The sequence below is a fragment of the Bos indicus x Bos taurus genome, chromosome 8 (genome assembly GCF_003369695.1).
Source record: "Bos indicus x Bos taurus breed Angus x Brahman F1 hybrid chromosome 8, Bos_hybrid_MaternalHap_v2.0, whole genome shotgun sequence".
NCBI classification, from domain to species: domain Eukaryota; kingdom Metazoa; phylum Chordata; class Mammalia; order Artiodactyla; family Bovidae; genus Bos; species Bos indicus x Bos taurus.
In genome coordinates this window covers 71,093,462-71,118,476 of record NC_040083.1, presented here as the reverse complement: position 1 = coordinate 71,118,476, position 25,015 = coordinate 71,093,462, and positions in this window count along the sequence as shown.

Here is a 25,015-nt window from a genome sequence, read left to right as displayed (position 1 = left end):
GTGTGATCACTGACCTAGAGCCAGACATCCTGAAATGTGAGGTCAAGTGGGCCTTAGAAAGCATCACTACAAACAAAGCTAGTGGAGGTGATAGAATTCCAGTTGAGCTATTCCAAATCCTGAAAGATGATGCTGTGAAAGTGCTGCCCTCAATATGCCAGCAAATTTGGAAAACTCAGCAGTGGCCACAGGACTGGAAAAGGTCAGTTTTCATTCCAATCCCAAAGAAAGGCAATGCCAAAGAATGCTCAAACTACCACACAATTGCACTCATCTCACACACTGGTAAAGTAATGCTCAAAATTCTCCAAGTCAGGCTTCAGCAATATGTGAACCGTGAACTTCCTGATGTTCAAGCTGGTTTTAGAAAAGGCAGAGGAACCAGAGATCAAATTGCCAACATCCGCTGGATCATGGAAAAAGCAAGAGAGTTCCAGAAAAACATCTATTTCTGCTTTATTGACTATGCCAAAGCCTTTGATTGTGTGGATCACAATAAACTGTGGAAAATTCTGAAAGAGATGGGAATACCAGACCACCTGATCTGCCTCTTGAGAAATTTGTATACAGGTCAGGAAGCAACAGTTAGAACTGGACATGGAACAACAGACTGGTTCCAAATAGGAAAAGGAGTACATCAAGGCTGTATACTGTCACCCTGTTTATTTAACTTATATGCAGAGTACATCATGAGAAATGCTGGACTGGAAGAAACACAAGCTGGAATCAAGATTGCCAGGAGAAATATCAGTAACCTCAGATTTGCAGATGACACCACCCTTATGGCAGAAAGTGAAGAGGAACTAAAAAGCCTCTTGATGAAAATGAAAGTGGAGAGTGAACAAGTTGGCTTAAAACTCAACATTCAGAAGACGAAGATCATGGCATCCAGTCCCATCACTTCACAGGAAATAGATGGGGAAACAGTGGAAACAGTGTCAGACTTCATTTTTCTGGGCTCCAAAATCACTGCAGATGGTGACTGCAGCCATGAAATTAAAAGACACTTACTCATTGGAAGGAAAGTTATGACCAACCTAGATAGCATATTCAAAAGCAGAGAAATTACTTTCCCAACAAAGGTTCATCTAGTCAAGGCTATGGTTTTTCCTGTGGTCATGTATGGATATGAGAGTTGGATTGTGAAGAAGGCTGAGTGCCGAAGAATTGATGCTTTTGAACTGTGGTGTTGGAGAAGACTCTTGAGAGTCCCTTGGACTGCAAGGAGATCCAACCAGTCCATTCTGAAGGAGATCAGTCCTGGGATTTCTTTGGAAGGAATGATGCTAAAGCTGAAACTCCAGTACTTTGGCCACCTGATGCGAAGAGTTGACTCATTGGAAAAGATTCTGATGCTGGGAGGGATTGGGGGCAAGAGAAGAAGGGCAACAGAGAATGAGATGGCTGGATGGCATCACTGACTCGATGGACGTGAGTCTCAGTGAACTCTGGGAGTTGGTGATGGATAGAGAGGCCCTGCGTGCTGCGATTCATGGGGTCGCAGAGAGTCAGAAACAACTGAGTGACTGATCTGATCTGATGATAATCCATGGAGTCACAAAGAGTTGTACCCGACTGAGAGACTTTCACTTTACTTTGGATCCTGCACTAATCTCTTCACAGGCATTAGTCTTGCTGCTCCAGCTAGATTAGGAGGCAGAGGTTCATCTTGAGCCAGAAGTGGGATATGGCTAAGTCTGAGAAGTCCAGCCTGTGTGATGACTCTTAGTTGCAGCCACCTTACTTTACCTGCATAGGAGGTCTCTGCTGAAAATTTTAAGCATGTGGGTGTGTGCATCTCAAGATGCGGAGAACAAGACCAGGGGCTAGAGAGAGCCAAGTGTCTGACTTCAGATATCAATTCCTTGCTCAACCTGAGGGTTCAGTCTGAGCCCAACAGAGAGGAGATGTGCTAGCAAAGCTGAGGGATTTTTTTTTTTTCTTGAGGAAAGGGAGCTAAGCTCTCATGCTTTGATTTGTTGTTGTTTAGTCACTCAATCCTTTATAACTCTTTGCCACCCCATGGACTGCAGCACGCAAGGCCTCCCTGTCCTTCACCATCTCCCAGAGCTTGCTCAAACTCATGTCCATTGAGTCGGTGATGCCATCCAACCATCTAGTCCTCTGTCATCCCCTTCTTCTCCTGCCCTCAATCTTTCCCAACATCAGGGTCCTTTTCAGTGAGTTGGCTCTTCACATCAGGTGGCCAAAGTATTGGAGCTTCAGCTTCAGCATTGTTCTTTCCAATGAATATTCAGGGTTGATTTCCTTTAAGATTGACTGATTTGATCTCCTTGCAGTCCAAGGGACTCTCAAGAGTTTTCTCCAACACCACAGCTCAAAAGCATCAATTCTTCAGTGCTCAGCCTTTGTTATGGTTCAACACTCACACCCATACATGACTACTGGAAAAACCATATCTTTGACTAGATGGACCTTTGTTTGAAAAGTAATGTCTCTGATTTTTAATACACTGTCTAGCTTTGTCATAACTTTTCTTCCAAAGAGCAAGCATCTTTTAAATTCATGGCTTCAGTCACCATCTGCAGTGATTTTGGAACCCAAGAAAATAAAATCACTCAGTATTTCCATTGTTTCTCCATCTATTAACTATGAAGTGATGGAATTGGACACCATGACCTTCATTTTTTTAATATTGAGTTTTAGGTCAGCATTTTCACTTTCCTCCTTGATTTTCCTCAAGAGGCTCCTCAGTTCCTCTTTGCTTTCTGCCGTAAGGGTGGTGTCATCTGTATGTCTAAGGTTATTGATATTTCTCCCAGCAATCTTGATTCCCACTTGTGCTTTATCCAGCCTGGCACTTCACATGATGTACTCTGCATAGAAGTTAAATAAGCAGGGTGACAATATACAGCCTTGACGCACTCCTTTCCCAATTTGGAACCAGTCCGTTGTTCCATGTCCAGTTCTAACTGTTGTTTCTTGACCTGCACACAGGTTTCTCAGGAGGCAGGTAAGGTGGTCTGGTATTCCCATCTCTTGAAGAATTTTCCACAATTTGTTGTGATCCACACAGTCAAAGGCTTTAGTGTAGCCAGTAAAGCAGATAATTTTCTGGAACTCGTTTTCTTTTTCTATGATCCAACAGATGTTGGCAATTTGATCTCTGATTTCTCTGCCGTTTTTAAATCCAGCTTGAACATCTGAAAGGTCTCAGTTCGTGTACTTATGAAGCCTTGTTTGGAGAATTTTGAGCATTACTTTGCTAGGGTGTGAAATAAGTGCAATTATGCAGTAGTCTGAACATTCTTCAGCATTGCCTTTCTTTGGGATTGAAATGAAAACTGACCTTTTCTAGTCCTGTGGTCACTGCTGAGTTTTCCAAATTTGCTGGCATATTGAGTGCAGCATTTTAACAGCATCATCTTTTATGATTTGAAATAACTCAGCTGGAATTCCATCACCTCCACTAGCTTTGTTTGAGGTGATTTGATTCCCATATGTAAAGAGAAGTACATGATAAAGAGAAGCATTCAATATGATAAAGACGCCCATTTGATAAAAAGAAGCAAACTGCCTGCATCTGGAGGTTTCAGCCTATCAGGCAGGTTTAGGGAGGGTTAGGGCTACCAACAAACTTCTCTGATGGCTCAGAAGGTAAAAAAAAATCTGCCTGAAGTACAGGAGACTAAGGTTCGATTGCCGGTTCAAGAAGCCTCCCTGGAAAAGGGAATGACTACCCACTGCAGTATTCTTGCCTAGAGAATTCCATGGACAGAGGAGCCTGGCAGGCTGCAGTTCATGGAGTCACAAAGAGTCAGACACAACTGAGCAACTAACACTTTCACTTTCACAGGGCTACCAAAAGCAGATTTGTAGCCCATTAAGAGCAGAGTGAAAAAGTTGGCTTAAAACTCAACATTCAGAAAACGAAGAGCATGGCATCTGGTCCCATCACTTCATGGGAAATACATGGGGAAACAGTGGAAACAGTGTCAGACTTTATTTTGGGGGGCTCCAAAATCACTGCAGATGGTGACTGCAGCCATGAAATTAAAAGACACTTACTCCTTGGAAGAAAAGTTATGACCAACCTAGATAGCATATTGAAAAGCAGAGACATTACTTTGCCAACAAAGGTCTGTCTAGTCAAGGCTATGGTTTTTCCTGTGGTCATGTACGGATGTGAGAGTTGGACTGTGAAGAAGGCTGAGTGCCGAAGAATTGATGCTTTTGAACTGTGGTGTTGGAGAAGACTCTTGAGAGTCCCTTGGACTGCAAGGAGATCCAACCAGTCCATTCTGAAGGAGATCAGTCCTGGGATTTCTTTGGAAGGAATGATGCTAAAGCTGAAACTCCAGTACTTTGGCCACCTGATGCGAAGAGTTGACTCATTGGAAAAGACTCTGATGCTGGGAGGAGTTGGGGGCAAGAGAAGAAGGGCAACAGAGAATGAGATGGCTGGATGGCATCACTGACTTGATGGACTTGAGTCTGAGTGAACTCCGGGAGTTGGTGATGGACAGGGAGGCCTGGCATGCTGCGATTCATGGGGTCGCAAAGAGTCAGATACGACTGAGTGACTGAACTGAACTGAACTGAACTGAAAGTTAAGAGAAAAAAAAAAAGAATTTCAAGGCAGTCCAGTGGAAGAATCCACCTTCTAATGCCAGGCACACAGTTCGATTCCTAGTTAAGGAACTAAGATTCCACGTGCCGCAGTGCAACTGAGCCCATGTGATACAATAAAGAGCCCTCAGCCACAATAAAAGCCCCAGCCCAGCCAGAACTTTTTTTTTTTTTTTTAATTGCATTACCCCTTCAGTCGCAAGTGGGCTGAGCTCTTTGCTACCAGTTTATATTGGTGATTTACAGAGTCAGGCTGACTCCTGTCTGAATCTCCAAGTTCAATCATTAGTACCAGTATCTCCCCACCTCTGCTATGCTGGTACCTGCCAAGTTGGTAACATGGGGCCAGAGCAAAGGCCCTCGCATCAGACACAGCATCCCAGGAGGGCATGGTGGCAGTAACAGTAGTCTGGGGCTGCCCCCCAAGTATCATCAAGCATGTGCGCCCCAAGTGGGATGAAATGAGATCCTTCATGAAAACTCACAGAACATGCCCAGGAGGAAATAACAAGGTGAGTAGTAGGGAACTGAGGGTTGAAGTTCCTACCTTGTTCAAGGAGTTATCCTGATCTGGAGGAATTTGAATGATTGCTTTCACAGTGACCTCATTTGAGTCCATAGATCAATGAGGGTGTGAGAAGCTTGAGGCTGATGCACATTAAGTAGAAGGTCTAGGAGGCTCACTTACCTGGAGCATCTGAGACCATTAATATAATGGATTCTAGTAACTGGGTTTTTCAAAAGTGGAAATAAGTAACATGGGTCCCTTTTAAATCAGGGAGTTCAGAAGCTGAAGTGAAGGTCAGATTCAATCTCTAGGAAATGAATTTGGAAAGTCGTATAATCTCACTGAGCTTTCATTTTCTTTAAAATGTTTTTTAAAAATAGCAATTTCCAGTCTGATTTACTTGAGAGTTGTCAGGGTAAATATGAAATCACGTATGTGCAAATGCATTACAAACTATGCAGCGATAGTCACTCAGTCGTGTCCAGCTCTTTGCAACCTCATGGACTATAGCCTACCAGGCTCCTCTGTCCATGGAATTCTTCAGGCAATTATACCAGAATGGGTTGCTATTCCCTTCTCCAGGGGATCATCCCGACCCAGGGATCAAACCCAGGTCTCCTGCACAGAAGGCAGATTCTTTACCATCAGAGCCACCAGGGAACCATTACAAACTATAAGGCACTATTAACTTAAATACTATTATTCATATAATAATGTGTCTATGCATATAACTTAGGGTTGAAGAGACACTGAAATTTTTCTAATTTTACCTCATTTGCTAAATATTTACCATTAGTTGTGTTGTCCTCATTAGCCAAATAACAAAACATAGTTGATTAACCATCCAATTCACCTTGCAACACTGAAATTTAAAAGAAATCCTGAGAAATAAGCTCTTGGCCTTATCAGATGTTTAAGGCCAATTACTCATTACTGAAATGCCCCCATAGCTTCCCTGGTAGCTCAGTGGTAAAGAATCCAGCTGCCAATGTAGGAGACAAAGGTTCGATCCCTGATACAGGAAGATCCCACATGCCACAGAGCATCTAAGCCTATGTGCCACAACTTCTGAGCCTGTGCTCTAGAGCCCAGGAGCTGCAACTACTGAACCCATGTGCCACAGTTACCAAAGCCCACACACCCTAGAGCCTGTGCTCTGCAACAAGAGAAGCCACCCAATGAGAAGCCCGCACACCACAACCAGAGAGTAGCTCCAGCTCACCACAGCTAGAGAGGAGCCTGCGAACAACAAAGACCCACGGCAAAGAAAAATAAATAAATAAAATTATTTAAAAAAAGAAATGCCCCAAATATCCTGAGTATCTTTCACATCAAACACTAAGGGAGAAAAACCTCCATTGGAAGGTTATCTCATTACTTATAAAATACAAGGTATCCCATGTAAGCCATCTTGTTTTGTATCCTCCTGAGTTTTAATTTCAGATGATGCTTTGTAACCTTCAAATATGTTCGTATCACTCAGCCTCTTATTCTGTTCTCACGTGTCAGCCTCCCAATACTACACCTAAAGGACTTTGCTAGGAACTTTCTTCCCCCATGTTGATGCCCTCCATTGGGAGGCAGCATGTCTCAGGCTTCTGTTTCTTAGGGAAGAGATGGCCTAATTGCTTTTATTATTTGCTGCTGTTTAGTTGCTAAGTCGTGCCCAGCTCCTTACGACCCCATTGACTGCAGCACACCAGTCTCCCGTCCTTCAATATCTCCTGGAAATTGCTCAAACTCATGTCCATTGAGTTGGTGATATTTATCCTATTTTCCAACCTAAGGAAATGAACCACATTTTATGCTTTGGTTCTGGCACTACATAAATAACAGACTAATACTTTGTTCCCATCAGGTTTTTTTTTTTTTTTTCCCTAACCAGACCATTCAGTTTGTGACACAATCTCATAGACATTACAAAGATCTGGAGAAAGCACATTCTTCCTTACACTGACTTTGAATTTCTATTTCTTTTTTATTGGTGTATAATTTAAAAACAATAAAATGCACAGATCATAAGAGTGTTTAGAGTTTTGACAAGTTAATTCACCACATAACCAGCTGAAAAGTGATGCAACACCATGAGTATGAGAGAAATCCATCAGCAGCACTGATGACAAAATAGTCTACTGAGTTGTGACACAGCTTCCACCTGAATTAGCTTTTATGACACTCAGAATGGGTTTCCTGAGTCAATGAGATTCGAGTAAATTTGTAGAGAAAAGACTCTCGACACTGATTCTGTCCAAACCTGATGCTAATTCGGGGTTCAAACATCTTATAAATTTGTACACATCCGTAAATATTTTCTGATTATAAAAGTAACATGTTTATTTTTTTAAAAATCAGAAAATCTTTTAAAAAGTAAAATACAAAGAACTATTTTTTAAATTCAAAATTTGACCTCTTTGTAATGCAAAGAAAAACATTAACCATAATCCTAGCACCCAGTCAAAATCAATATAAGTTTTGTGTCTTACAATCTTCTTTTAAATAAACATTTTACAGATAGATAGACGTATGTGCATGTCCATGCGTGCTAAGTTGCTCAGTCATGTCTGACTCTTTGTGACCCCATGGACTGTAGCCCGCCAGGGTCCTCTGTCTGTGGGATTCCCAGGCAAGAATACCGGAGTGGGTTGTAATTTCCTTCTCCAAAGGATCTTCCTGACCCAGGGATTGAATACATATCTATTATATATTCAGATGAATTCTTTTTCTTTTTTTAATTTTATTTACTTTAATTGGAGGCTAATTACTTTACAATATTGTAGTGGTTTTGCCACACATCAACATAAATCAGCCATGGGTGTACATGTGTTCCCCATCCTGAGCCCCCCTCCCACCTACCTCCCCATCCCGTCCCTCTGGGTCATCCCAGTGCACCAGCACTGAGCACCCTGTCTCATGCATCAAACCTGTACTAGCAATCTGTTTCACATACGATAATAAACATGTTTCAGTGCTATTCTCTCAAATCGTCCCACCTTCTCCTTCTCCCACAGAGTCCAAAAGATTGTTCTATACATCTGTGTCTCTTTTGCTATCTCACATATAGGGTTATCGTTACTATCTTTCTAAATTCCATATATATGTGTTAGTATATTGTATTGGTGTTTTTCTTTCTGGCTTACTTCACTCTGTATAATAGGCTCCAGTTTCATCCATCTCATTAGAACTGATTCAAATGTATTCTTTTTAATGGCTGAGTAATATTCCATTGTATATATGTACCACAGCTTTCTTATCCATTCATCTGCTGGTGGACATCTAGGTTGCCTCCATGTCCTAGCTATTATAAACAGTGCTGCAATGAACATTGGGGTACAGATGTCTCTTTCAATTCTGGTTTCCTCAATGTGTATGCCCAACAGTGGGATTGCTGGGTCATGTTGCTGCTGCTGCTAAGTTGCTTCAGTCGTGTCCGACTCTGTGCGACCCCATAGACGGCAGCCCACCAGGCTCCACCGTCCCTGGGATTCTCCAGGCAAGAACACTGGAGTGGGTTGCCATTTCCTTCTCCAATGTATGAAAGTGAAAAGTGAAAATGAAGTCACTCAGTCGTGTCTGACTCTTAGCGATCCCATGGACTGCAGCCTACCAGGCTCCTCCGTCCATGGGATTTTCCAGGCAAGAGTACTGGAGTGGGGTGCCATTGCCTTCTCTGAGCAGTTCTATTTCCAGTTTTTTAAGGAATCTCCACACTGTTCTCCATAGTGGCTGTACTAGTTTGCATTCCCACCAACAGTGTAAGAAGCTTTCCTTCTCTCCACACCCTCTCCAGCATGTATTGTTTGTAGACTTTGGATAGCAGCCATTCTGACCAGTGTGAAATGGTACCTCATTGGGGTGTTAATTTGCATTTCTCTGATAATGAGTGATGTTGAGCATCTTTTCATGTGTTTGTTAGCCATCTGTATGTCTTCTTTGGAGAAATGTCTATTTAGTTCTTTGGCCCATTTTTTGATTGGATCGTTTATTTTTCTGGAATTGAGCTACAGGAGTTGCTTGTATATTTTTGAGATTAATTATGTGTCAGTTGCTTCATTTGCTGTTATTTTCTCCCATTCTGAAGGCTGTCTTTTCACCTTGCTTATAGTTTCCTTCGTTGTGCAAAAGCTTTTAAGTTTAATTAGGTCCCATTTGTTTATTTTTGCTTTTATTTCCACTACTCTGGGAGGTGGGTCATAGAGGATCCTGCTGTGATTTATGTCGGAGAGTGTTTTGCCTGTTTTCCTCTAGAAGTTCTGTAGTTTCTGGTCTTATGTTTAGATCTTTAATCCATTTTGAGTTTATTTTTGTGTATGGTGTTAGAAAGTGTTCTAGTTTCATTCTTTTACAAGTGATTGACCAGTTTTCCCAGCACCACTTGTTAAAGAGATTGTCTTTTCTCCATTGTATATTCTTGCCTCCTTTGTCAAAGATAAGGTGTCCATAGGTGCGTGGATTTATCCCTGGGCTTTCTATTTTGTTCCATTGATCTATATTTCTGTCTTTGTGCCAGTACCATGCTGTCTTGATGACTGTAGTTTTGTAGGATACCCTGAAGTCAGGCAGGTTGATTCCTCCAGTTCCATGTTTCTTTCTCAAGATTGCTTTGGCTATTCGAGGTTTTCTGTATTTCCATACAAATTGTGAAATTATTTGTTCTACTTCTGTGAAAAATACCGTTGGTAGCTTGATAGGGATTGCATTGCATCTATAGATTGCCTTGGGTAGTATATTCATTTTCACTATATTGATTCTTCCCATCCATGAACACGGTGTATTTCTCCATCTATTTGTGTTCTCTTTGATTTCCTTCATCAGTGTTTTATAGTTTTCTATATATAGGTCTTTTGTTTCTTTAGGGATATATATTCCTAAGTATTTTATTCTTTTCATTGCAATGGTGAATGGAATTGTTTCCTTAATTTCTCTTTCTGTTTTCTCATTGTTAGTGTATAGGAATGTAAGGGATTTCTGTGTGTTAATTTTATATCCTGCAACTTTACTGTATTCATAGATTAGTTCTAGTAATTTTCTGGTGGAGTCTTTAGGGTTTTTTATGTAGAGGATCGTGTCATCTGCAAACAGTGAGAGTTTTAATTCTTCTTTTTCAATCTGGGTTCCTGTTATTTCTTTTTCTGCTCTGATTGCTGTGGCCAAAGCTTCCAAAACTATGTTGAGTAGTAGTGGTAAGAGTGGGCACCCTTGTCTTGTTCCTGACTTTAGGAGAAATGCTTTCAATTTTTCACCATTGAGGGTAACGTTTGCTGTGGGTTTGTCATATATAGCTTTTATTATGTTGAGGTATGTTCCTTCTATTACTGCTTTCTGGAGGGTTTTATCATAAATAGATGTTGAATTTTGTCAAAGGCTTTCTCTGCATCTATTGAGACAATCATATGGTTTTTATCTTTCAATTTGTTAATATGGTGTATTACATTGATTGATTTGCAGATATTGAAGAATCCTTGCATCCCTGGGATAAGCCCACTTGGTCATGATGTATGATCTTTTTAACACGTTGTTGGATTCTGTTTGCTAGAATTTTGTTAAGGATTTTTGCATCTATGTTCATCAGTGATATTGGCCTGTAGTTTTCTTTTCTTTTCTTTTTTTTTTTTTTTTTTGTGGCATCTTTGTCAGGTTTTGATATTAGGGTGATGGTGGCCTCATAGAATGAGTTTGGAAGTTTACCTTCCTCTGCAATTTTCTGGAAGAGTTTGAGTAGGATAGGTGTTAGCTCTTCTCTAAATTTTTGGTAGAATTCAGCTGTGAAGCCGTCTGGTCCTGGGCTTTTGTTTGCTGTAGTATTTCTGATTACAGTTTCAATTTCCGTGCTTGTGATGGGTCTGTTAAGATTTTCTATTTCTTCCTGGTTCAGTTTTGGACAGTTGTACTTTTCTAAGAATTTGTCCATTTCTTCCAAGTTGTCCATTTTATTGGCATATAGTTGCTTATAGTAGTCTCTTATGATTCTTTGTATTTCTGTGTTGTCTGTTGTGATCTCTCCATTTTCCTTTCTAATTTTATTGATTTGATTTTTCTCCCTTTGTTTCTTGATGAGTCTGACTAATGGTTTGTCAATTTTATTTATCCTCTCAAGGAACCAGCTTTTGGCTTTGTTGATTTTTTCTATGGTTTCTTTTGTCTCTTTTGCATTTATTTCTGCCCTAATTTTAAAGATTTATTTCCTTCTACTAACCCTGGGGTTCTTCATTTCATCCTTTTCTAGTTGCTTTAGGTGTAGAATTAGGTTATTTATTTGAATTTTTTCTTGTTTCTTGAGGTATGCCTATATTGCTATGAACCGTCCCCTTAGCACTGCTTTTACAGTGTCCCACAGGTTTTGGGTTGTTGTGTTTTCATTTTCATTCATTTCTATGCATATTTTGATTTCTTTTTTGATTTATTCTGTGATTTGTTGGTTATTCAGCAGCGTGTTGTTCGCCTCCATATGTTAGAATTTTTAATAGCTTTTCTCATGTAATTGAGATCTAATCTTACTGAATTGTGGTCAGAAAAGATGCTTGGAAGCATTTTAATTTTTTTTTTTTTTAATTTACCGAGGCTAGATTTGTGGCCCAGGATGTGATCTATCCTGGAGAAGGTTTCATGTGAACTTGAGAAAAAGGTAAAATTTATTGTTTGGGGGTGAAATGTCCTATAGATATCAATTAGGTCTAACTTGTCCATTGTATCATTTAAAGTTTGTGTTTCCTTGTTAATTTTCTGTTTAGTTGATCTATCCATAGGTGTGAGTGGGATATTAAAGTCTCCCACTATTATTGTGTTATTGTTAATTTCCCCTTTCATACTTGTTAGCATTTTCCTTACATATTGTGGTGCTCCTATGTTGGGTGCATATATATTTATAATTGTTATATCTTCTTCTTGGATTGATCCTTTGATCATTATGTAGTGTCCTTGTCTCTTTTCACAGCCTTTATTTTAAAGTCTATTTTATCTGATATAGTATCACTACTCCTGCTTTCTTTTGGTCTCTACTTGCGTGGAATATCTTTCTCCAGCCCTTCACTTTCAGTCTGTATGTGTCCTTTGTTTTGAGGTGGGTGGCTCAGAGGTTAAAGCGTCTGCCTGCAATGCGGGAGACTCGGGTTCGATCCCTGAGTTGGGAAGATCCCCTGGAGAAGGAAATGGCAACCCACTCCAGTATTCTTGCCTGGAGAATCCCATGGAGAGAGGAGCCTGGTAGGCTACAGTCCACGGGGTCGCAAAGAGTCGGACACGACTGAGCAACTTTACTACTTACTATAAGACAATATAGGGGTCTTGTTTTTGTATCCGTTCAGCCAGTCTTTGTCTTTTGGTTGGGGAATTCAACCCATTTATATTTAACATAATTATTGATAAGTATGATACCGTTGCCATTTACTATGTTGTTTTGGGTTCGAGTTTATACACCCTCTTTTTGTTTCATGTCTAGAGAAGATCCTTTAGCATTTATTGGAGAGTGGTTTGGTGGTGCTGAATTCTCTCAGCTTTTGCTTGTCTGTAAAACTTTTGATTTCTCCTTCATATCTGAATGAGATCTTTGCTGGGTACAGTAATCTGGGTTGTAGGTTTTTCTCTTTCATCACTTTAATTATGTCCTGCTATTCCCTCCTGATGGGAAGAGTTTCTATTGAAAGATTAGCTGTTATCCTTATGGGAATCCCCTTGTGGGTTATTTGTTGTTTTTCCCTTGCTGCTTTTAATATTTGTTCTTTGTGTCTGATCTTTGTTAATTTGATTAATATGTGTCTTGAGGCGTTTTACCTTGGGTTTATCCTGTTTGGGGCTCTCTGGGTTTCTTGGACTTGGGTGACTATTTCCTTCCCCATTTTAGGGAAGTTTTCAACTATTATCTCCTCAAGTATCTTCTTATGGTCTTTCTTTTTGTCTTCTTCTGGGACTCCTATGATTCGAATGTTGGGGCATTTAACATTGTCCCAGAGGTGTCTGAGGTTGTCCTCATTTCTTTTAATTCTTTTTTCCTCTCTGCTTCATTTATTTCTACAATTCTATCTTCTACCTCACTTATCCTATCTTCTGCCTCCATTATTCTACTGTTGGTTCCCTCCAAAGTGTTTTTGATCTCATTTATTGCATTATTCATTATATATTGACTCTTTTTTATTTCTTATAGGTCCTTGTTAAACATTTCTTGCATCTTCTCAATCCTTGTCTCCAGGCTACTTATCTGTAACTCCATTTTGTTTTCAAGACTTTGGATCATTTTTACTATCATTATTCTGAATTATTTTTCAGGTAGACTCGCTATCTCCTCCTCTTTTGTATGATTTGGTGGGCATTTATCCTGTTCCTTTACCTGCTGAGTATTTCTCTGCCTTTTCATTTTGTTTATATTGCTGTGTTTGGGGTGGCCTTTCGGTGTTCTGGCAGTTTGTGGTTCCTCTTTATTGTGGAGGTTCCTCACTGTCGGTGGGGTTGGACGGGTGGCTTGTCAAAGTTTCCTGGTTAGGGAAGCTTGTGTCGGTGTTCTGGTGGGTGGAGCTGGATTTCTTCTTTCTGGAATGCAATGAAGTGTCCAGTAGTGAGTTTTGAGCTGTCTATGGGTTTGTTGTGACTTTGGGCAGCCTGTGTACTGTAGGTCAGGGCTATGTTCCTGCATTGCTGGAGAATTTGCATGGTATGTCTTGCTCTGGAACTTGTTTGCTCTTGGGTGGTGCTTGGTTTCAGTGTAGGTATGGAGTCTTTTGGATGAGCTCTTACTGATTAATGTTCCCTGGAGTCAGGAGTTCTCTGGTGTTCTCAGGTTTGGGACTTAAGACTCCTGCCTCTGGTTTTCAGTCTTATTCTTACACTAGCCTCAAGACTTCTCCATCTATACAACACTGATGATAAAACATCTAGGTTAATGATGAAAAGTTTCTCCACAGTGAGGGATACCCAGAGAGGCTGACAGAGTTACACGGAGAAGAGAAGAGGGAGGGGGAAAATAGAGGTGACCAGGAGGAGAAGAGGGGGAATCAAATGGGGAGAGAGCAAGCTAGCCAGTAATCAATTCCCTATGTGCTCTCCACAGTCTGGACCCCTCAGAGATGTTCATGGAGTTACACAGAGAAGAGAAGAGTGAGGAAGGAGACAGGTGACCAGGAGGAGAAAAGGGGGAATCAAAAGGAGAGAGACAGATCCAGTCAGTAACCAGTTCCCTAAGTGTTCTCCACAGCCTGGAACACACAAAGACATTCAGAGTTGGGTAGAGAAGAGAAGGGGGATGGAGGAGATAGAGGCGACCTGGTGGAGAAAAAGGAGAATCAAAAGAGGGAGAGAGCAATCAAGCCAGTAATCACACTCCCAGGTAAAAATGGGTACTGAATGTTGGGTTCTTAAAGATATAAAATTTGATAACAAACACCAAAAAGCAAAGATTAAAAATCTAGAGTAGAGGTTAGACTCTCAAAAATACAATATTAAAAAAACAAAACAAAGTCACAAAAATTATAAAATATATATATGAAATTTGCTTTAAAAATAAGGTCTTTTTGGCAAAATAATAGTAGGTTATAACATGAAAATTAAAGGAGTAATAGAGGACTTAAAAATAAAAATATATATATTAAAAAAAATTTTTTAATGATAATAGTAAAAATATATCTAGGAATTTTTCTGGAGCTGTTGCAGACAGTGTGGGGTCAGTTCAGTTTCAGATAGTTCCTTGACCTGGCTTATACTTCTCAAGATCTCTAGGCCTCTTCCAATGTAGTCGGTGCTAACTACAGGGTTTTAAACTGTTGCACCTGTCACTTTCAAAGCGGTTCCCTCTGTTCATTTTAGCTTCATCTGTTTGCTGGTCTCTTCAGTGTCTAATTTCTGCCCTGACACAAGGGGGCGAAAGTGGTCACTTATTTAGGCTCACTTATTCAGTCCTGCTATGGGGAGGGAGGAACACTGCAAACAAATATCAGTGGCATGTGTGGTGAGTGCTCTCAGTGTCTTGGCTGCACTGGGCTTGGCCCCACTCATGGCTTGTGTGCTTTCATGGTCTACACTTCTCAGGCTCTAGGTTGTTCTGCCAGGGAACTGTCTGAGGTGGGCCCTGGGTTGCATGCACTTCCCAGGTCTAAGCCGCTCAGGTTCAGGTTCTCGGGTACTCCACAAAGGCACAGACTCGGTTGGGCTTGCGTTTTCTGCCCTTCCCAGGTCCAAGTAGCACAGGCGACCAGGTGCTTGGTGAGCGCTGTCTCCCCCAGGTAGGGATGCGTCTTATCACCTCCCCCATCCCAGCTGCTCCGTTTTCTGGATGCGCAGTGGGCACGCCTTTTCAAGTGTGCTGTGTGTATCTTCTGAGGAGCTGATCTCTGGCTGTGACCCTCCCGGCGGATGTCAACCATCCAGAATCCCAAGACGTCTTGGTTAGCAATGGTGCCTGCTTGCAGTGTGGTAGAGGATGTCTCTCTGGGGCCGAGATTGCCCCTTTCTGGCTCTGGCTGCCCCCCGCCTGCCTGTCTCTGGCGGGGATGGGCCAGCCCACAGCCAGCTAGCTCTCCTCTGGTATTCCCTCAGTCCTTTGTTCTGTGACCAGGCCTGGCAGTGCCTTAGGTTAGGGCTTTTCACGGGGTAGTTCTCTCTCTCTCTCTCTCTCTCTCTCTCTCTCTCTCTCTCTCTCTTTCCCTCTCTCTCTCTGGCTATCCCACAGTTTGGGTTGCTATCTAACATTAGTTCCCTCAGATTGCCCTCAGGGCATACGGGCCCATTCCTTACCCTAAACAATGCAGCCTGCACCTCCCTATTCAGCCCCCGCTTGCTGGTGGCATCTGTGAGCACTGGGAGGTGCCGTTAGGCATCTGTGGGTTTTATTTATTTATTTATTTATCCTCCTGGTTATGTTGCCCTCTGAGATTCCAAAATTCCCTACAGACCCGCCAGTGAAAGTATTTCTTGTTTGGAAACTTCTCTTTTAAGACTCCCTTCCTGGGACGGATCTCCATCCCTACCTCTTTTGTCACTCTTTATCTTTTATATTTTGTCTACCTCCTTTTGAAGACAATAGACTGCCTTTCTGGGTGCCTGATGTCCTCTGCCAGTATTCAGAAGTTGTTTTGTGAAATTTGCTCAGCGTTCAAATGTTCTTTTGACGAATTAATGGGGGAGAAAGTGGTCTCCCCATCCTATTCCTCCGCCATCTTAGGACTGCCTTACAGGTGGATTCTTTACCACTGCACCACCTGGCAAGTTCCAGACAGATGTATATGTACTTTCCTTAAAAATGAGATCTTCCTATGTCTATGCATACTTTTTTATGTTCTTAGGTGAAATAAGGCATTTCTGACTCAAAGCTCAGCATCCACCGTCCAGCCAATATGTCTTTCTTTGCAAAGAGTCTGTTCCGTGAAGAAACCAGGCTTGCACTCAATCTCAAGGTCACCTATACCTAGCCCTGGACCCAGCCTCAGGCACAGTCTATAGCTGAACCCTGTCCAGCATCTTATAAACTGTCTGAGAAACTGACAGGAACATTCTGAATGTCGAATTCAAGACCTGTAAACCATCACAGGAAATTGAGTCATCAGTATGCATAAGTCTCTGTCTTCTGTCCAATTACTGAGCTCCCTGTGCGAACAAATGCTTCTCAACAGTTCCTGGCATTAGATGCCTGTCACTGGTGCCATAATAGCCTGCCTGTGAAGATCAGCATGGAGTTCTGCAAGTATTTCTAATCCTGTCATCAAAACTCAGTGTGATTCTGAGGCTGTGCCTTGAGAAATTCGATTTCTAATACAAAACAGCTACAGCATAAACCAGCAAGATGAATTTCTATGGGCAAATGTATTCAAGGTCATTATTTCATCTGTATCTTTGGTTAATGTTTCCACAAACCTTCAAACTCCTTGTTTCCAATTTTCTCCACCTTCACTATGAGATGCTTTTTTGTACTCTTGCAAAGAAACATTAGCTTTTTAACCTTCAAGCAGCAATCTCCTCCCCCAAATACACATTCCCAACTCTTGGGTAAAGCATACACCCCAAGAAAAATGAAGTAACAAGATATTGTCTCCAGGCAATATATAAGCTAGGGTCTGTGTTGACAAAGGGTGGGGATGGAGAAGAGGAAAAAAAAGAAGAAATTGATTTCGAGTGAATTCAGCAAAAGAAAGTCCTGTGATTCAGCAAAAGAAAGCAATAGCTGATTTTGTTTAGCTCACAGACACACATATAACTGCAGCTGGGAAAAGACTGCTCTATGATCTCAGCCTTCTCAGCCTGCCAGAAGTCAGGAACATTCCTCATAAGCTATTCTTTCTATCTTTTTCCGAAAGCAGCTCCAAGGAAAGAGCCCATGCTCTCTAAAAGAAGCTACCTATGAAGAAAAATGGGAACAATTAAGCCCTAAATCTGTACAAGAAACTTGAACAGCTGAGACTCTAAAACGAAAATGGAGATAATGCTAATGATTATGTTTTATAGCCTCAGTCTGCCTTATGTCTGGAAGAGTTCCAAAGCCCTCAGCAGGTTGTCACATTGATAGAAGGGGCCCCTGCTGAGACGCAGCTGTTTCTGGGGAAGCCAGCATCTGGACAACAGCTGCATACCAATCCTGAACAGGAAGGCGAGAGAAGCCGCCCTCAAGGGCACCCCTTCCACCTGGAGCCTCCCTCTGTGGCTCCTCATATTCAGACAGGCTGAGGCATCACATTTGCTAACTCATGGAAATGCAGTAAAACCTTAACCATCTGTAAACTCTGTGGCAGAAGCCAGTAGGGACAGACAGGCATTCTAGTTAGCCGAAGGGTTTTGACACCTTGAAGCACCAACTTTTGTTTAATCATTACAGAGGAAAACTTTTCTAAAAGGTATCCCTGGACACCCTTTTTCAATTCAAATTAACCAAATGTTCCTAATGTCACACCTTCAATTCATCCAGTATACACTAGCATGAACAGATTTACAGTGTATCAGTGGGCTTTTGTTACAGTTGTTGCTCAGTCCATAAGTCATGTCTGACTCTTTGTAACCCCATGGACTGCAGCACACCAGGTTCCTCTGTCCTCCACTATTTCCCAGAGTTCACTCGAACTCATGTCCATTGAGTCAGTGATGCCATCAAACTATCTCATCTGCTGTTGACCGCTTCTTCTCCTGCTGTCAATCTTTCCCAGAATCAGCGTCTTTTCCAATGAGTCAGTTCTTCACATTGGGTAGTCAGAGAATTGGAGCTTTAGCTTCAGCATCAGTCTTTCCAATGAATATTCAGGGCTGATCTCCTTCAGAATGGACTGGTTGGATCTCCTTGCAGTCCAAGGGACTCTCAAGAGTCTTCTCCAGGACCACAGTTCAAAAGCATCAATTCTTTGGTGCTCAGCCTTCTTTATGGTCCTGCTCCCACATCTGTACATGTTACAGAGAGGTTTCCAAAGCACCTTCTATGTATACTGTGGTGCACATGCTTGTACACACACATGCACACCCTTACCTATTTAGGCTTTAGGAGAAAGAGGCTTTAGTAAAGGAGGGAGAGAGAGAAATGACAGTGTAACAAGACTTTACAGACAAGGTTTACAGACAGACTAGCTCCACTCTTTCAATAACTAGCAGTTTGACCTTGAATGAGCCACGTCAAGTTCCTGCACTAAAATAAGGGAGGATCGATCACTAGATGTTCTTTAAGGTCTGATCAAATTTTAATCCTGGTGATTCTTTAAGAATTCTATTACTCCAAATTCCTTTGTTCCTTCTCCCTCCTTCTCTTTATGTTCTTTCTCTTTATTTTCTCCTCCCTCTTTCCTTTTGTCAGTCAGTCCCTCTCTAGCTATCTATCTGTCTGTCTATCTCTCCTCTGAGTTGTTCATTATTCGATGTGTTAAAGCAAATGAGTCAAGTAAGTCTGAAATATAAGGCAGCCCAGTGAACCCCCAGGTATAGAATCTATGCCTGGCAATGAGCTTCACATCTTCAATTAAATGGCATGATACCTGCCCTCAGGGATCTTAAAGCTTGTCATAACATTGTTATAACATCTTTTAATGATCACATTTCCTCTGTTTCCCCTCTAATATTTGGGAATTACATGTGTTGGGAAAATAGGAAGGAGAGAGATCACCATGGGCCAAAATAACCTGAGAAGACTTCTTGGAGGCAGTATATGAGATACATAAGATTTGGATTGGAAGAAAAGGGTAAGGAAGATACACTGATTGGGGCTGCAATGTGCAAGATAAAGCCATGAGGCTTAGAGTGTACCTGGTCTGAAAAAAGCATAGGGAGATTCAGAGCAGGAATCACACACTTGGATCCCCACAAACACTACAGTCAAGAGTAGTGTTGTAGTTGCTCAGTTGTGTCTGACTCTTTTGCAACCTCATGGACTGTAGCCTGCCAGGCTCCTCTGTCCATTGCATTTCCCGGGCAAGAATACTGGAGTTGGTTGCCCCTTCTCCAGGGGATCTTACTGACCCAGGGATCCAACCCTTGTCTCTTGCATTGGCAGGTGGATTCTTTATCACTGAGCCAGCTGGGAAGCCCCAAGAGTAGTGTAGACTATATTAAACTTGAGAGCCTGAACCCAGCCTCAGGACTTCAACTGAAATTGTACAAAATACTTATTGAGCAAAACAGATAGGTCTCCAGGCAAAACAGGCTCATAGGACCACAGTCTGTGACCTGACATAATTATTTAAATGGCTTGCTATTTTTTTTTTAAGGAACTAAAGGCAATCAAAATTACATGGCCTTCATAAAAAAAGTCCATTTAAGGTCTTGATGAATAAAATGTGACAAGGTTAACTTTAACCCTTTTATGCTATCTATCTCCTGGAGAATTTTCCATTGTCCTTGTACAATAACGTGAGTTATCACATGGAGATTTTTTTTTTTTTTGGTTTATCTATAAATAGCTCCTTCACCCTTAACCCAGGAAGGACAACCTAGTTTGATTATTTAAGCATGTCTCCAACTGTGAAAAAATTACTTCTAGGAAGTCCTAACTGCCACACCAACACTGCTGTCAGTCTGAGATGCATATGTTGGGCAAATATTACAATAGAGAAGGTTGCTGGGCTGAGGCTTTTTCTGATTCAGCAGAAGAAGGAAAAATGAGAAGAAAAAAAAAAAAAACTGACACCATACAGCTAAGAAGAAATCTTGGCAACTACTGCTGAGGGTAATTACCCATATCAGAAGACAGAAGGGTTCCTGTTTTTTCTTCAGAGGGTCCCCAGGATTCAGGAAGGGCCAAGAGAGAAACCAAACTATATTGCAAAGATCCATATTGTGCTTCTCAGGTGGCGTTAGTGGTAAAGAATCTGCCTGCCACTGCAGGAGACGTAAAAGATATGAGTTTGATCCCTGGGTCAGGAAGATCCTCTAGAGGAGGAATTGGCAACCCACTCCAGTATTCTTGCCTGGGAAATCCCATGGACAGAGGAGCCAGGCAGGCTACAGTTCATGGGGTGGCAAAGAATCAGACACAACTGAGCACACATACATACATAATGTTGATAAACTAGGTTTCCAGTTAGAGGTGTCTCTAGCTGTGAATTTAATTATACCCTCCCTGAGAAATCTGGTCTAAGAAAGAGGAAGCTTTCACCATCAGAATTTCAAGATTCCCATTCTAGAGTGAAGTTATAAGAACTGGAAGTGAGGAATGGTAGGCTGTAAGGACTGAGTATTTCCAGTTATGTTGGTGAGGCCAGAGAATCTCCTGAGACTTAGTTGTAGCCCACTGGCAGCCCTCTGGTGGCTGCATATCCTGAGCCATGTATGACTACACAAAATTCCAACAGACCAAGCTCAAGGCTAGATCCACCACTGTGAAGGGCTTGTAACTAATAACAAACATGGGTTTGTAGAAACCTTGGATTGGATTGTGCATTTAGATCAGCCTTGAGAAACCAGGCATCTGACCACTGAGGTACCATCTGAGACTGCCTTTGCACACAAGATCAGTCCCCTTCTTCATCTCTTAGGGATCTGTTGTCAGCAGCCTCCAGATCGACAACTCTCTGGAGCCTGCCCCAAAATAAAAAATAAACTAAAACTTGAATTTACTGGTAGTACAGGGAACTCTTCTCAGTACTCTGTGCTGACCTAAATGGGAAGGAACTCTAAAGAAGAGGGGATATATGTATACATATAGCTGATTCACTTCGCTGTACAGCAGAAACCAATACAACATTATAAAGTAACTATACTTCAATAAAAGTTAATATTAAAAAATAGTAAATAAACTGAAACTGAGAATACACAGTTAACCCAGCATGAAGTTAACCTCCTTTCAGAGAGACTGGCTTCTCTGCATCCAGCAGAGAAGAGAAATCCCTTATAAATACAGTAATGCAGCTCATGCAGGTCTTAATTGGCTCATCCTGAAGCTACATTCAAATTTCCTCTCCCACAGTTTGGGAGCTGAGAGCTCAGACTCTAGAGTCCCATGCTGCTGCTGCTCCTGCTAAGTCGCTTCAGTTGTGTCCGACTCTGTGCGACCCCACAGACAGCAGCCCACCAGGCTCCCCCGTCCGTGGGATTCTCCAGGCAAGAACACTGGAGTGGGTTGCCATTTCCTTCTTCACTAGAGTCCCATAGCCAGGAGTAAAATCTTGTCCTGCTGCTGGCTAAACTGTAATAGCACCGTTCACTTCTGCCTCAGTTTCACCACTGCAAAAAAGATATCATCCTAGTATCTCCTCGTAGAGCTGTTGTGAGAGTAAACTGGGCCCAGTTATACGAAGTACTCAGAAGAGGGCGTGGCATATAAGATGCTCAGCAACCACTGGGTATGCTTACTGGGTTGGCGAAAATGTTCCTTCTGATTTTTCCGTAAGAGGTTATGGAAAAATCCAAACAAACTCCTTAGCCAACAAAATACTTTCATCATCTTTCAGAGAACTGTCCAGACTTATTCAGTGGAAGAGATTGTCCCCCCACCCCCTACACTCACATTGTCCCACAAAACTGATTATAACCCAAACACTGTTCTCTCCAGCACTTCATCTTAATATGGCCACATGCTACTTCTCCTCTGCCCATTTTTGCCAAGCCTCCCTCCCCTTTCAGATCTTTCTGCCATGCCCTCTCAAATCCCTCTTCTGTGGGATCATTTATCTCCCAAACCCACATCTGCCATCATTTTGGTTGATTTAAGTATCTCTTGTCAAATCTAGGATTGTAAACTGACATGCCAACAAGAGCAAGGCAGAGTGTGACTGAACAAAGCAGACCAATGGGATGGTGTAAATGAGACAGCAAGTAGCAATAAGGGCTCTGTTAACTGAGTGTGGCAGGGAGAGTGGTAAACAGGAGTGAACACCTTTGGAGGACAGCAGCCCATCTCAGCACCAGCAGGATGTGCCACATGAGAATGCAAGTTTCTGGATAAGATAGAAATCCAGGACTTTTACATTGACAACCATTTCATTTTTTTAAGGAAAAAAAAAAAGCAGAATTCAGGCCAGATAAAGTAAGTCCATGGGCCAGATCCTGTTGATGGTAGCCTGGTTGAAAACAAGGGTCTGGTTCCAGTCTCCCTGGCAGCATCCCTTCTTCCTGATTTCTGCATTATCCCTATAGTTGTCCTCTATGTCTCTCTTTTAACATCATTTTCATCCAGTTAATGCTTACACACCCTCTGAATCTCATTTGAAACTCCCCACCCCCAGCTTCTCATTTCCTAGGGTATTACGATTTTCTAAATTTTGATTTCTTGTCGACTTAACTGAAGTTTTCTCTAGGCTGTAACAGGATAAAAACAGGCACCTTGTTTGTCTTATTCACCCCGACTTTCCCCAACTCAGCAGATTGTCTGGTGCATTGAAGACACTCAATATGAAATTCTAAAATAAACCAGAAAAGAACTCATCAGTCCCTGATTTGCACTCTAACCTCAGTCCTGAATTCCATATGAACATTTCCTAAGGGCCACTGACCATCATCATCTAGATAGACTCTCAGCAGCTAAAACTTGTATCTGTCCTGTGGGGCTCAGATGGTAAAAAATATGCCTGGAATGCAGGAGACCCAGATTCAATCCCTGGGTTGGGAAGATCCACTGGAGAAGGGAATGGCAATCCACTCCCACTCCAGTATTCTTGCCTGGAGAACTCCATGGACACAGGAGCCTGCTGGGTTACAGTCCATGAGACTGCAAAATGGTCCAACACAACCTAGCAACTAAACAGCAACTGCATAGCGCAGGGAACACTACTCCAGTCCTGTGGTGACCTAAATGGGAAGGAAATTCAAAAAGGAGGGGACATATGCACACACATAGATGATTCACTTTAGTTCGTTGGTTAGTTAGTTTAGTCACTCAGTCGTGTCCGACTCTTTGCAATCCCACAGACTGCAGCACACCAGGCTTCCCTGTCCATCACCAACTCCCGGAGCTTGCTCAAACTTACGTCCATTGAGTCGGTGATGCCATCCAACCATCTCATCCTCTGTCATCCCCTTCTTCTCCTGCCTTCAATCTTTCCTATCATCTGGGGGTTTTCAACTAAGTCAGCTCTTCCCATCAGGTGGCCAAAGTACTGGAGTTTCAACTTCAACATCAGTCCTTCCAATGAACAGCCAGGATTGATCTCCTTTAGGATGGATTGGTTGGATCTCCTTGCAGTCCAAGGGACTCTCAAGTATTCTCCAGCACCACAGTTCAAAAGCATCAATTCTTCGGTGCTCAGCTTTCTTTATTGTCCAACTCTCACATCCATATATGACTACTGGGAAAACCATAGCCTTGACTAGATGGACTTTTGTTGGCAAAGTAATGTCTCTGCTTTTTAATATGCTGTCTAGGTTAGTCATATCTTTTCTTTCAAGGAGTAAGCATCTTTTAATTTCATGGCTGCAATCACCATCTGCAGTGATTTTGGAGCCAAAAAAATAAAGTCAGCCACTGTTTCCCCATCAATTAGACATGAAGTGATGGGACTGGATGCCATGATCTTAGTTTTCTGAATGTTGAGTTTTAAGCCAACTTTTTCACTCTCCTCTTTCACTTTCATCAAGAGGCTCTTTAGTTCTTCTTCACTTTCTGCCATAAGGGTGGTGTCATCTGCATATCTGAGGTTATTGATATTTCTCCCGGCAATCTTGATTCCAGCTTGTGCTTCCTCCAGCCCAGTGTTTCTCATGATGTACTCTGCATATAAGTTAAATAAGTAGGGTGACAATGTACAGCCTTGATGCACTCCTTTCCCTATTCGGAACCAGTCTGTTGTTCCATGTCCAGTTCTAACTGTCCATCACCAACTCACAGTCAAAGGCTTTGGCATAGTCAATAAAGCAGAAATAGATGTTTTTCTGGAACTCTCTTGCTGTTTCCATGATCCAGCAGATGTTGGCAATTTGATCTCTGGTTTCTCTGCCTTTTTTAAAACCAGCTTGAACATCTGGAAGTTCATGGTTGAGGTATTGTTGAAGACTGGCTTGGAGAATTTTGAGCATTACTTTATACCCCACATCCAAGGTCAGAAGTGGTGGCTGCACTTCGCTGGACCAACTGTGAAGAGATACCCCACGTCCAAGGTCAGAGAAACCCCAGTAACACAGTAGGTGCTGGAGTGGCTGTGAGGAGATACCCCACATTGAAGGGCAAAGGAGAAGCCCCAGCAAGATGGTAGGAGGGGCAAATTCACGTGTAGAAACAAACCCATTCCTGCTAGAGACGCTTAGAGGGCTCAAACAAATCTTGTGAGCACCAGGACCCAGCAGAGGCATGGGTTGGTGGTGACCTGCTGCTGGGCTGGGGGCACTGAGTGTAGCAGTACATGCATGAGATCTTTTGAAGGAGGTCACCATTATCTTCATTATCTTCACCATAGTTTGGCCCCAGGTAAATAGCAGGGAAGGAACACAGTTCCAGTCATCAACAGAAAATTGGATTAAAGATTTGCTGACTATGACCCTGCCCATCAGAACAAGACCCAGTTTCCCCCTCAGCCAGTCTCACAGGGCTCATGTCTGACT